Genomic DNA, 12,787 nt, shown 5'->3' on the forward strand with positions numbered 1-12,787 from the left:
TGAGGGCACCATTCCAGCAGCCTCAGAAGGTCTGATCTTAGAGGGTATTTGTAAAGTTTTAGTAGTCAGGCAAAGAGGGACACAAGGTGAAGAACAGGATTAGGAGAAGCAGAAAGGGCAGTATGTTCCAGTCTAGTCTTTTCAGCCAGAAGTTTATCAAGGCTAGATTTTAATTTTTCTTGAGCTCTCTGCAATTTTCTGGGGGAGCAGATATGGCTCAAGCAGTTGGATGCCCACCTCCCACATGGGAGGTCCCAGCTTTGGTTCCTGGTACCTCCTAAAGAAGACGAGCAAGACAGCGAGCTGACATGGAGGGCTGGCATGGCAAGCTGACAGAATGAGCTGATGCAATGAGCTGATGTGATGAGATAACACAACAAGGACACACAACGAGAGACACAATAAGCAGGGAGCACATGTGGCTCAAGCGATTGAGAGCTTCCCTCCCACATGGAAGGTCCTGGGTTCGGTTCTGGTACCTCCTAAAAAAAGAAGAATGAGCAAATACAGAGAGCAGACAGCAAGTGCAAACAAGGGGAATGGGACGGGGAGGAATAAACATGCTTATCAATTAAAGAACTCATTCCATTGTGTCTGGGGGATCCTAGATCCCTTCTTTCCCAAGGCACCTCTAAGGTACAGGACACTGACCATGGCAAAAGAAACTACAGCTCCTAGCTGTCACTATTTACATGCAGTATGTGGCGCCAGGTACAGGCAGGGGCTTATCATCCTCCTTAAAGCAAGTAGAGCACATAATGTTGAACTTCCCAAGTTCGTACATTTCTAAGAAGACCTAGACCAATGGGGATAAATAATGGGGTCAGAGAACTCAACACAATTTGTGGAGCTTGAGATCTGAGAGGTGCTTCCCGTGAACACTTGAGTAGCCAACACAAAGGGCTCTTGAGGATCGCTTCACCAAGTCCACCTGGCCTCACGGAGTTCAGCAGCAGCAACCTTTGGATCTTGTGCTGATCACCAACTGTCAAATAAAAGACAATTTTAAGAATTTAGAAAAGAGAGACCATTTATTTATCGAAAGGAGACAATTTGCAAATTGGGGAGCAATGTGCAGAGGCAAAAGAGCTCCACTTTCCCCCAAGAAGATTATATAGTAAATATAATGAGGTCACATAAGGGAAAATAAGACTGGTCAAGCAAAAAATAAGAAAAGCGAGCCACATTGGGGGATGGAATGTTAACTAACAAAACTTATTTTACCTCAGACAAAAAAATTCTGGTTTTGGGGAAATCAAGGCCGAGGTTCAAAGAATGTCAGAACACCCTAGCAGGTGTGCAAGGCTGGAGAGTCACAGATAACCAGTCTAAGGTGTGTGTGGCGATTTCAACATGTATGGATAAGCTGGCCTTTGCTTAGACAGGTAGCGGCAAGCTGCCTCCCATCCCTGACCAACTCATTTAACAGAAGGTATAACTCTCCGGCATCCAGGAGTAATTGATACTCTAGTAGAGTGACAGCGGGGTCCTTGTCGAGTGTCTGGGAAGGTTGTCTAGTTCCAGAATCTCATCCTAAGAGTTGGCTTTCTAGAGCCACCTCCAGGTGAGGTCTCTCAAAAGTAGAGCCTAAGACAAAGACTTAGATGCATGTAATGTATTTGGGAAATGATCCCAGGATGGAGGAGTGAGGAAGCGTGAAACAGAAGAAGGAAAAGCCAAGAAACGTGCATTTTCAAGGGCACTTCCATCAGGGCTTCTAAGAAACAGTGTCGCCTGCCTGAGGGAGGAGAGGTTCCTTTCTCCTTTTAGGTGAGCCTTGTCTCCAGCTCATTAATATCCATTTCACTTCTCAGCCCAGGAGCAGCAGAATCAGGCAAGTCAGAGCAGGCTTGATGTGGGATGCTGCCAGCAGGAGGGAGCCTGAGCTTTCCGGGAATTGGCTAAATCACAGGCGAGCTGAGGGGAAGGGCGTGGGGCTCCAGGGGAGACTGCTGGACCCTGGGAGCGCTTGTTAGCCCAGTAAATGAGCAACCAGGAAGGGAGAGTCCAAGAGGTCACTTGGCTAAGGCCAGAGTGGGAGGGCACCCAGGGGGACACCAATGTGGGCTGGAGAAGGGGCCTGAGATGGGGTCAAAGCCCTTAGTTTGGGGGAATTGGCTAAAATCACAGGAGGGGCCCTAAAGCTTAACTGGCGGGGGGGGGGGGGGGAGGAGGAGTACGGGTGACCTGTAGGCCAAAGTACTCAAATTGAGTCTGAACTGAGTACTGAAGAAGAAGAAGGCTAAGACGACAACTAATTAGGAGCAAGGAGGAAGGGCTTTCAGGTGGAAGGAAGAGCACCTGCAGGGCTCAGAGGCAGGAATGAACCTGCTGAATCTCAGGGCGGGAAGGGGAGTTTGTCTTTTATCCTCAAGAGATGGGGATCCTGCACATTCCTCCTTTTGGTCTAAATTTGCCATGTGGGTGCCTCAAGGCCCACCTGTGCACCTGTCCTCCTCCTACACGACTTGGGTAATCACATCCATTCTAAATGCCAGCATCTCCAAAATTTATATCTCCAGATTCATAAATCTGTCCAAGGGTGCAAAATTTGGGGAGTAGGAAACTGGCGATGGGCTTTACCCACTCCCGATTTGGGTCTCAGATTCACAAGTTCAGCAATTGAGTTGTATTCATTCCACTCTGCCCATTACACAGCAGAAAATCGACTTATACTAACTAAACGTATAAAGACTGACCAGTAAATTAAAAATCAATTAATTTATACTTTTACAAAAATTAGACATATTTTTAGAGAAGTTTTAAATTTTAGTTTAAGTTTACAGAAACCTTGTACAGGGAGTACAGAAAATTCCCATATACTCCCCCCTCACTCCCTGGTTATTTTTTTATTAACCTCCTCTATTATTAACATCTTGTATTACTGTGGTGCATTTGTTACAACTGATGAACCAAGATTGACACACTATTACTAACTGAAGTCCATAGTTTACGTTAGGTTTCACTTTGTGTTGTACAGTTCTATGGGTTTTGACAAATGCATAACGTCATGTATCTGCCATTTCAATATCATACGGAACAGTTTCACTGCCCCCTAAATGCGCTGTGCTTATCTATTCATACTCACCACCACCTGGCAACCACTGATCTTTTTTATTATCTCTGTAGTTTTTGCCTTTTCCAGAATGTCATATGGTTGAAATCACACAGCATGTAGCCTTTTCAGACTGACTTCTTTCACTTAGCAAAATGCATTTAAGATTTTTCCATGTCTTGTACGGTTTGATATTTCATTTCTTGTTATCGCTGAATAAATATTCCACTGTACAGATGTACCACAGTTGATTATCCATTCACCTTTTGAAGGACATCTTGGTTGCTTCAAGTTTTTGGCAATTATGAAGAAACACCCTATAAACATTTGTGTGCAGGTTTTTGCATGCACATCAGTTTTCATTTGGATAAGTGCCTCAAGGCAAGATTGCTGATCAGATGGTAAACCTATGTTTAGCTTTCTAAGAAATTGCCAGACTGTCTTCCAAAGTGGCCATTGTACCATTTTGCATTCCCACAGACCTTTATTTTTAACTGTTGGCTCTGTTTTTTACAAAACATTAATTGGGTTTATTCCAATTATAAAAATAATGCATGCTCATTACAGAAAATTTAGAAGTTAGAAAAGTATTAACAATTGGAAATAATTTATAACACTACTAATAACACTACATATTGTAACCAAGACTTAACAATTAACTAATTATTGTAATTACTAAATTGTTATATAGATGCTTTTTTAAATTTTTTCAGTATATTACAGAATAGCCAGAAGTTAGTATCTGTAATTGCTGGAACTGACTGGATCAGCCTCACCCTTGTGTATACTTACTATCGTGATGATAACCACACCACCCTCCCGTCTGAATCCATAAAAATCCTAAAATCCTAAAAATCATGGGGGCAGTTTTTGGGCAAACACTTTCTTGTGCAAACAAACTCTTTCTCTTTTTGAAGCTCCAGTGTCTCAGGAATTGGACTTTTTAAAAAGATTTATTTTATTGATTTATTTCTCTCCCCACCCGCCTTGTTGTTTTGTGCTTGCTGTCTGCTGGTCTTCATTTTATTAGGAGGCACCAGGAACCGAAACCAGGATCTCCCATGTGGGAAGGAGGCACTCAATCACTCGAGCTACCTCTGCTCTCTGCTGGTGTCTCTCACTGGGTGTCTCTTGTTGTGTTGTCGTCTTGTTGCATTGTCATCTTGTTGTGTCATCTTGCCATGCCAGCTCTTCACGTTAGCTTGCTGTCTTGCTTGTCTTCTTTAGGAGGCACCAGGAACTGAACCCAGGACCTCCCATGCGGTAAGTGGGTGCCCAAGGGCTTGAGTCACATCTGCTTCCCTACCAAGACTTTTAACGTGTTCAATATCTCTCTGCGTATGATCTTTCACCGTTATCCAATTTGTAAAAAGCGAAACCCAAATCTGATTTATGAGTTCTTAGGCACAAGCAGACAGTCTATGGCAGGGGTCGGGGAGCACCACTCCCTTATATTTCTCCTGAAAATGGCTCGCCAAATGAAGATGGGGAAGCGCTGGATTCCTCTAGGTTCTTGGCTATGCTGTATAAATGAATTTAAGAACATGCCAGTTTAGGTAGGCCAGTAAAAATAATTTATTTGGGAAGTGGGGGAAAGAACAGACCTTTCTGAGAAATGGGAAAGAAAGATGGAAATACATACCAAGATTTGCTGTGGGTTCTTTTAAGCAGAGAGAGCCAGGAATTGGGCTTTAAAGTACATTAGGATTAAAGAATCCACTTTTGGGAAGCGGACTTGGCCCAGTGGTTAGGGCATTCTCCTACCACATGGGAGGTCTGCGGTTCAAACCCCGGGCCTCCTTGACCTGTGTGAAACTGGCCCATGCGCAGTGCTGATGCGCGCAAGGAGTGCCCTGCCACTCAGGGGTGTCCCCCACGTAGGGAGCCCCACGCGCAAGGAGTGCGTCCCACAAGGAGAGCCGCCCAGCGCGAAAAAAGTGCAGCCTGCGCAGGAATGGCGCCGCACGCACGGAGAGCTGACACAACAAGATGACACAACAAAAAGAAACACAGATTCCCAAGGTGCTGACAACAGAAGTGGACAAAGAAGAAGAGACAGCAAATAGACACAGAGAACAGACAACCAGGGCGGGGGGGGGGGGAGGGGAGATAAATAAATAAATCTCTAAAAAAAAAAAAAAAAAGAATCCACTTTTGCTTGGTATCAACTGGTGACTACAGAGGGACTAAGGACAAAGGAGTCCCTAAAGGAATCCCACTGCCTGAGCTTCTGGGGCTCCAACAAGAGAGGTAAGCACAGTATCAAGCTTTTTGTGGCCATCAGGTTTTCCTACCTCACTGGCACTCCAGGCCCTAATGGTGCTTTAAAACTTCAGATACAGAAATGGTTCCAACCCCAAGTCAGGACAATTGACTGGGTGAGTGAGTCACCAAGGTAGAAGTGGATTGGGAAGTTAGTCTGGCAGTTTGAGTCCTTGGACCTAGGACTTTTTCAAGGCTCTAGGTCCCAATTCTAGAACTATCGCCCTTGCTCTGATCTTTTCCTGTTTTTCTGGGTACCATTCTGTTTGGGGCTTAAGTCCCTACCTTGAGTCAGTCTGTTGAGCATACATACCCCTAAAATATGTAATCCAGCAATTAATTGGTATTTAATGATATACAGTAAGTGTAAAGTATCTGTTAAATGATGTTACTTAGATATTAAGTGTTAACTGTGTTTAAACTGCTACTGGTTACTGAAACTCTTTAAAATGGGAAATTCTGATTTTACTAACCTTCCTAAATGTAGTCCTATAGGCCGTATTTTGAAAAGTGGAAAATCTTAGCCAAGAGCCTATGAAAAAGCAGGAAATAGTTTTTTCTGCAACAAAGTTTGGCATCAGTATAACTTAGAATCAGGAGGAAAATGATTGGAGGATGGTTCCATTACTGGATTTTGTCTAGTTTCTTAGCTATGCTGCAGAAATCAATTTCAAGAGCATGCCGGGTGAGTTAGGCCAGTAATTTATTCAGGTAGGGAAGGAAGACAAATGGGAGAAAATAACAGAGGAAGAGAGGAAGAGGGTGAAAAGGGATAAAGAGGGCTGACTTACAAGCCACAATTCTCTATTATAGATTATAAATGCCCAGGCTTGTGTGGCTGAGGAAAAATGGCGAGAGCAGCGCACAGAGGGCAGGAATGGTTCAGAGGCAAGAGAGCCAGGCGAGAGAGCTCAGGCCTCCCGGTCTGCCTTATAAACTGTTAATCATTCCACCCTTTTGCTGATGGCAGGGGAGGGGTCCCAGCTGTTTACTGTTTTAATTGATCACCCCACCTATCAATCCCCCAGTGAGGACCCAATGATAAAGTCCCTAGGGAACCTCCAGGGCTTTTCCTTGCATCCAGAAGTTGTCTTTGTCCTGGATAGCAGAATCTTGGGGGTGGGGGTCTTCCAGCAGCCACCTTGGGGGTTATTGGTGTCCACGTGAACCTCCTGCCAGGTTCCAGATCTGTCCATTAATTCCCTATCTTACTAGCCTGCTTCAGTTCTATAGAGAAGAAACCTGTACCTCAATTCTGCCAGGATGGCCCTGTAAAATCAGCAGCTGAGACTTCCAGGAAAATAGTGAACTACAAAGACAAAGGACTCTCTTCTCTCCCAGAAAAATTGCTACAGGACAGGCAGAAACAGCCTTGAAAGAAAATCTCCTAGGGTTTAGGACACCAGGGGAAAGCTGGACACTGCCCAGAGGAGAGAGGAGCAAAGGAAAAGAATCATGACAGGAAAACTTGAAGCTAAAAGCTGCAGCTGCAAATGCTGGCACCCTCCCCGACACTAAAGACACTTTTGAATTCTCAGACCTGGAGGCCGGAGGCTACAGATAAAGGGGAACCCCAGGGATCCACCTCCCCAGGAAAGGGGAGAGAGAGGAACACAACAGCCTAAGGCTGATTTAGCTTTTGACCCACAAATTTGGTCTGCCTGTTCCACTGGCTCTTCCAGCCCTCCTGTGCCGTTGTTTACCTTGGGAGCCAAATCGAGACTAAAGAGAGATGGGACTAAAGAGTTCCAACCCTCTCAATCTCCCTCTCTATTGTCCAGGTCTGGTTGCTGATGATGCAGAAGGGAGTGGAATTATTTCCTACCCGGGGAAAAGGGAGGCGGTTACCAGCAAAGGCTGGAGAACTGCCTCTGGGAAAGTGTGAATTATGAGGCTCTTAGCCTCCAGGCATGAACTTCTATCACAATTGATCCAGTCTATGTTGCAGCAAACACACTTGGACCAGGCACTGAACTGAGAGGGCTGTCAAAGAGCGCCATCTGCTGGCAGACTTAGGAGGTACACACGAGGAAATTAAGAATAAATAAGGGAAACGGACTTTGGCCCAGTGGTTAGGGCGTCTGTCTACCATATGGGAGGTCCGCGGTTCAAACCCCGGGCCTCCTTGACCCGTGTGGAGCTGGCCATGCACAGTGCTGATGCGCGCAAGGAGTGCCGTGCCACGCAAGGGTGTCCCCTGCGTGGGGGGAGCCCCATGTGCAAGGAGTGTGCCCGTGAGGAAAGCCGCCCAGCGTGAAAAGAAAGAGCAGCCTGCCCAGGAATGGCGCCGCCCACACTTCCCGTGCCGCTGACGACAACAGAGGCGGACAAAGAAACAAGACGCAGCAAATAGACACCAAGAACAGACAACCAGGGGAGGGGGGGAAATTAAAATAAATAAATAAATAAAATCTTAAAAAAAAAAAAAAAGAGTAAATAAGAGGATTTTCCTAGCTGTTAAAGCCTCCTTCCCCAAGGTCCTAGGAAGTGGGCCTGCAACCCATTACTGGGTCTGGGGCCTAATTTTGAGCAACTAACAGGGACAACCCTAAAGATCCAGAACTGGTTGAACCAAGAATTAGAAAACAGCAGTTAACACAGGCCTCCTGCCATTGAAACCCTACAAAAGAGAAACTGAGCATCTGAATAAACTCATCACCCTAATCATATGCCTAGACATCAGCAAAAAATTACAAGCCACACTAAGATAATGAAAGAAATGGCCCAAGAAAAGGAACATATCAAAGCCTCAGATGAGTCGTAGGATTTGAGACAAGTAATCAATGAGATGAACACAAATTTCCAAAATCAAATCAATGCGTTCAAAGACAATATAGCTAAAGAGATAACAGACATCAAGAAGATGCCGAGCAAACACAAAACAGAATTTGAAAACCTGAAGAGAAAAGTAACAGAGCTCTTAGGAATGAAAGACATGAAAGGTGAGATAAAAAACACATTAGAGGTATACAACACCAGACTCAAAATGATAGAAGAAAGAATAGTGATACCAAAGGCAGAAGAGAGAAAAGAATGGAAAAAACAGATCAGGGGCTCAGAGAGTTGAATGATAACATGAAATGCAACAATATACATGCCATGGGAGTTTCAGAAGGAAAAGAGAAGAGAAAGGGGCAGAAAGAGTAGTTGAGGAAATAATAGCTAACTATTTCCCAACTTTCATATATGTCCAAGAAGCATAGCTTATTCCAATCAGAATAAATGCAAAGAGACTTAACCAAGATACATACTACTCAGAACGTCAAACGTCAAAGATAAAAGGAAAATTCTGAGAGCAGCAAGGGAGAAGCAAACCATCACATACAAGAATGCCTAGTAAGACTGAGTGCATATTTTTCATCAGAAACCATGGAGGCAAGATAGGGGTATGATACAAATAGGATACTGAAAGAGAAAAACTGCCAGCTGAGAATCCTTTATCCAGTAAAACTGTCATTCAAATATGAAGGCAAGTATAAAATATTCAAAAACAGAAACTGAGAGAATTTATTAAAATGAATGCACTTTTGCAGGAAACATTAAAGGAAGGCTTAGAGCCTGAAAGAAAAAGGCAAGAGAGAGAGGCTTGGAGGAGAGTATAAAAGAAAAAAGACAAGAAAGGATAACCAAAAGAGTAAAAAGACAGATGAAAATATGATATGACATACAAAAACCAAAGAAGAAAACAGTAGAAGTAAATAATGCATTTACAGAAATATCATTGAATGTGAATGAATTGAACTCCCCAATCCAAAGATATAGGTTGACAGAATGGATGAGAAAACATGAGCCATCCATATGCTTCTTACAAGAGACTGACCTTAGAACTAGGGATACAAATCGGCAGTCTTCAGAGGGAAATTTATAGCCCTAAATGCCTATATTAAAAAAGAAGAGGGAAGCAGACTTGGCCCAGTGGATAGGGCATCCGTCTACCACATGGGAGGTGTGCGGTTCAAACCCTGGGCCTCCTTGACCTGTGTGGAGCTGGCCCATGCGCAGTGCTGATGTGTGCAAGGAGTGCTCTGCCATGCAGGAGTGTCCCCACGTATGGGAGCCCCACGCGCAAGGAGTGCGCCCCATAAGGAGAGCCGCCCAGCGCAAAAGAAAGTTTAGCCTGCTCAGGAATGGTGCCGCACACATGGAGAGCTGACACAACAAGATGACGCAACAAAAAGAAAACACAGATTCCCGTGCCACTGACAACAACAGAAGCAGACAAAGAAGAACATGCAGCAAATGGACACAGAGAGCAGACAACGGGGCGGGGGGGGGGGGGGAGTTGGGAGCGGAAGGGGAGAGATTAAAAAAAGAAGAAGAGGAAACTAAAATTAAAGATCTAACTGAACAACTAGAGAATACAGTAAAAGAATAGCAAACCGTTCTCAAAGCAAGCTAAAGGAAAGAAATAATAAAGATAGAAGTAAATGAACTTGAGAACAAACAAAAAACCCAAAAGCTGGTTCTTTGAGAAGATCAATAAAATTGACAAGTCCCTAGGTTGAATAAGAAAGAAAAAAAGAGAGAAGATGAAAATAAATAAAATCAGAAATAAAGGGGTGAAGTAATAACTGACCCCCCAGAAATAAAAAGGACCATAAGAGGAATTTATGAGAAACTGTCTGTCACAAACTAGACAAAGTAGATGAAATGGACAAAATCTTAGTAATGCACAAACAACCTACACTGATGCTACAAGAAATGCAAGAAATTAACAAACCAATCACATTTCAAGAGATTGAATTGGTCATCAAAAATCTCCCAGCAAAGAAAAGTCCAGGACCAGATGGCTTCACCAAAGTATTCTACCAAACATTTCAAGAAAAATTAACACCAATACCATTTAAACTCTTCCAAACAATTGAAGAGGAGGGAAAATTACCCAACACATTTTATGAAGCCAGATAAAGACACTAAAATAAAAGAAAATTACAGACCAATCTCTCTAATGAACATAGATGCAAAATTCTCAACAAAATACTTGCAAATAGAATTCAACAGAAAGACTTACACATCATGATCAAGTGTGATTTATTCCTGGTATGCAAGGGTAGTTCGACATAAGAAAATCAATCAATGCAATACACCACATTAACAAATTGGAGGGAAAAAGACATCATCTCGATCGATACAGAAAAGTCATTCAACAAAATCCAGCATTCCTTCTTGATAAAAATACTTTGAAAGCAGGAATAGAAGGAAAATTCCTCAATATGATAAAGGGCATATATGAAAAACCCACAGTCAATGTCATACTCTATGGGGAAAGGTTGAAAGCTTTCCCTCTAAGATTGGGAACAAAACAAGGATGCCCACTGTCAACACTGTTATTCAACATTGTTCTAGAAGTTCTAGCTAGAGTAATTAGACAAGAAAAAAAGATTAAAGACAACCAAATAGGAAAAGAAGTAAACTCTATTTGCAGATGACATGATCCTATATTTAGAAAATTCTGAAATGTCTACAAAGCTACTTGAGCTAATAAATGAGTTCAGCAAAGTGGTATTGCTGAGACCAGCTCAGCAATGGGTTTGCACAAAGGGAAGGTGACACAGAACTGAAGAAATACAAGGACAGAAAGAAAGACACAAGAGAGAAAATAAAGATGGGACCAGGGGACTCAACAGCTTCTGGACCTGAGAGCCTCGACCCTAGTTTCCACATCGTATTTATTAGTAATTACAAAGCAGCAGTTATCTACGTTTATTTTCAGGGCTGCTTGTTATCAAAGCTGTAGCACCGGCAATGCTAGGGAGCAGGCCATAACAAAGTTCAAACGTCTCCACACACAATTTTCATGCTGACCAGACAGCGTTCCATCTAGTCAAGGCTGGTGTTCCTAAGCCCACATTTCTTATCTGCATTGTGGAGCTGTCTCAACTTCAAGTCAGGTTCCCAGATTCAATTTCAAGCTATTTTCTCACATCTCCCCCTTTTTTGTTTTTGCAAAGCAGTGAAGGCAGATTTGTCAATTTCTTGCTGCTTCATACCCCGGAGGGTTTATAGTGTGCATCTGAGGACTAAATATATACAAAACAGACAGGAACAGATAATTAATATATCTCCTAGAAGACCCTCTCCCCAACTCTTAATCCATATTATAGGATTCAGGGATCTTAATCCATCTGCAATTCCTGAAACAGTTTGTGAGGCAGAAAGCAATTGCAAATGAGCATGTTGAATGCTTGTTACTTGGGCTTGTAATTGAGAAATATCTAAGCTTAAATTGTTTTTATGACTACGCAAATGACGTTTCACTGATTTCTAAGGAATATCACGGCTATTATATACATAGGGTGTGACACAAAAACCAGATACATTCCAATCACATTGTAGGCATAAGCACATATTTACAGTTTGCAATTCTTCTCCCAAACTCAAAACTGCATTTTACACATAATCTATAACTGCAGTAGATTATACAACAATAAACAATAAGACTTCCAACTAGCAGACATTTAATGAATAGATTTTCATTTTTCATGGGCTTAAGATTCCCAACCAGCAAGGCTATATAGACCAGTACTTGATAAAAAATGACCTCAGTTTCCCCCCTTTTGCATAGTTTGAGGCATAAGCAGCGATAAATTATTGCTACTCCCCCATTTTGGGCTGTGCGGCACCTGGAACTTTAACTCATAATTTCAATGCCTTTGTTGGTCTCGCTGTTAGCATCTTTACTGGACCTGGGGCTACAACTCAATGTTGAATTTAAACTTAGTCCATTGTTGTGAGGATTCATTTTCTAGTCAGAAAATAGTAACTGCCTTATTATAAGAAACTTGATGCAGTGTCTGCAGCAGTGAAAGCATACCTAATCCTTCCCAAGAGCAGGAGGGGACCAATGCCACAGTCATTGGAGTGGACATGATGGACACTCATGGGTGAAGTCCATGAGCTGTTGGCAAGTAGCAGGCAGCCGGAACTGCTGCGCTAGGCACCACAAGATCTGGTACTCCAGATGTTTGCCTTTCTGGTGGAACCACTCTGCTTCTTCTCAGGTCTCAATTGTATGGCTCTGGATCTTCATGAAGGCATCTGCCTCAACAGTCCTGAAAGGGGCGTTAGAGGAGCGGGCAGGGACGTGATAGCCAGTTACCTGTCACTGCTGGCTGGCATCCCAGAAGTTCTTCCACAGATCTCTCCCCCAGAGGGTGAGTCACAACAGTCCATTGTTTCTGTCTTGTTTTTAATATTTGTAATCCACCCCTAAACAGGGATGGCAGTTTTCAGAATGACAAGATATTATTGGGTTAAGCCTTTCACTTTCAGCAGGGCTTCTTAGGCTGCACACAATTGTTTGTTTGTTTTTTATTATACTTTTGGCCCCTTCCCAGAATTATGACTAAAACCCAAGGGGTACTTGTTTAGAATGTTGCCTTTGCCACAAACCCCACCCAAAGCCAATATTGGGGCTGGCATCCAATTCACAGGCTAAGTCATTGTCCACCTTCTCCCTCTTTTTTTTTA

This window comes from Dasypus novemcinctus, chromosome 23 (genome assembly GCF_030445035.2).
Source record: "Dasypus novemcinctus isolate mDasNov1 chromosome 23, mDasNov1.1.hap2, whole genome shotgun sequence".
Classification (NCBI taxonomy): Eukaryota; Metazoa; Chordata; class Mammalia; order Cingulata; family Dasypodidae; genus Dasypus; species Dasypus novemcinctus.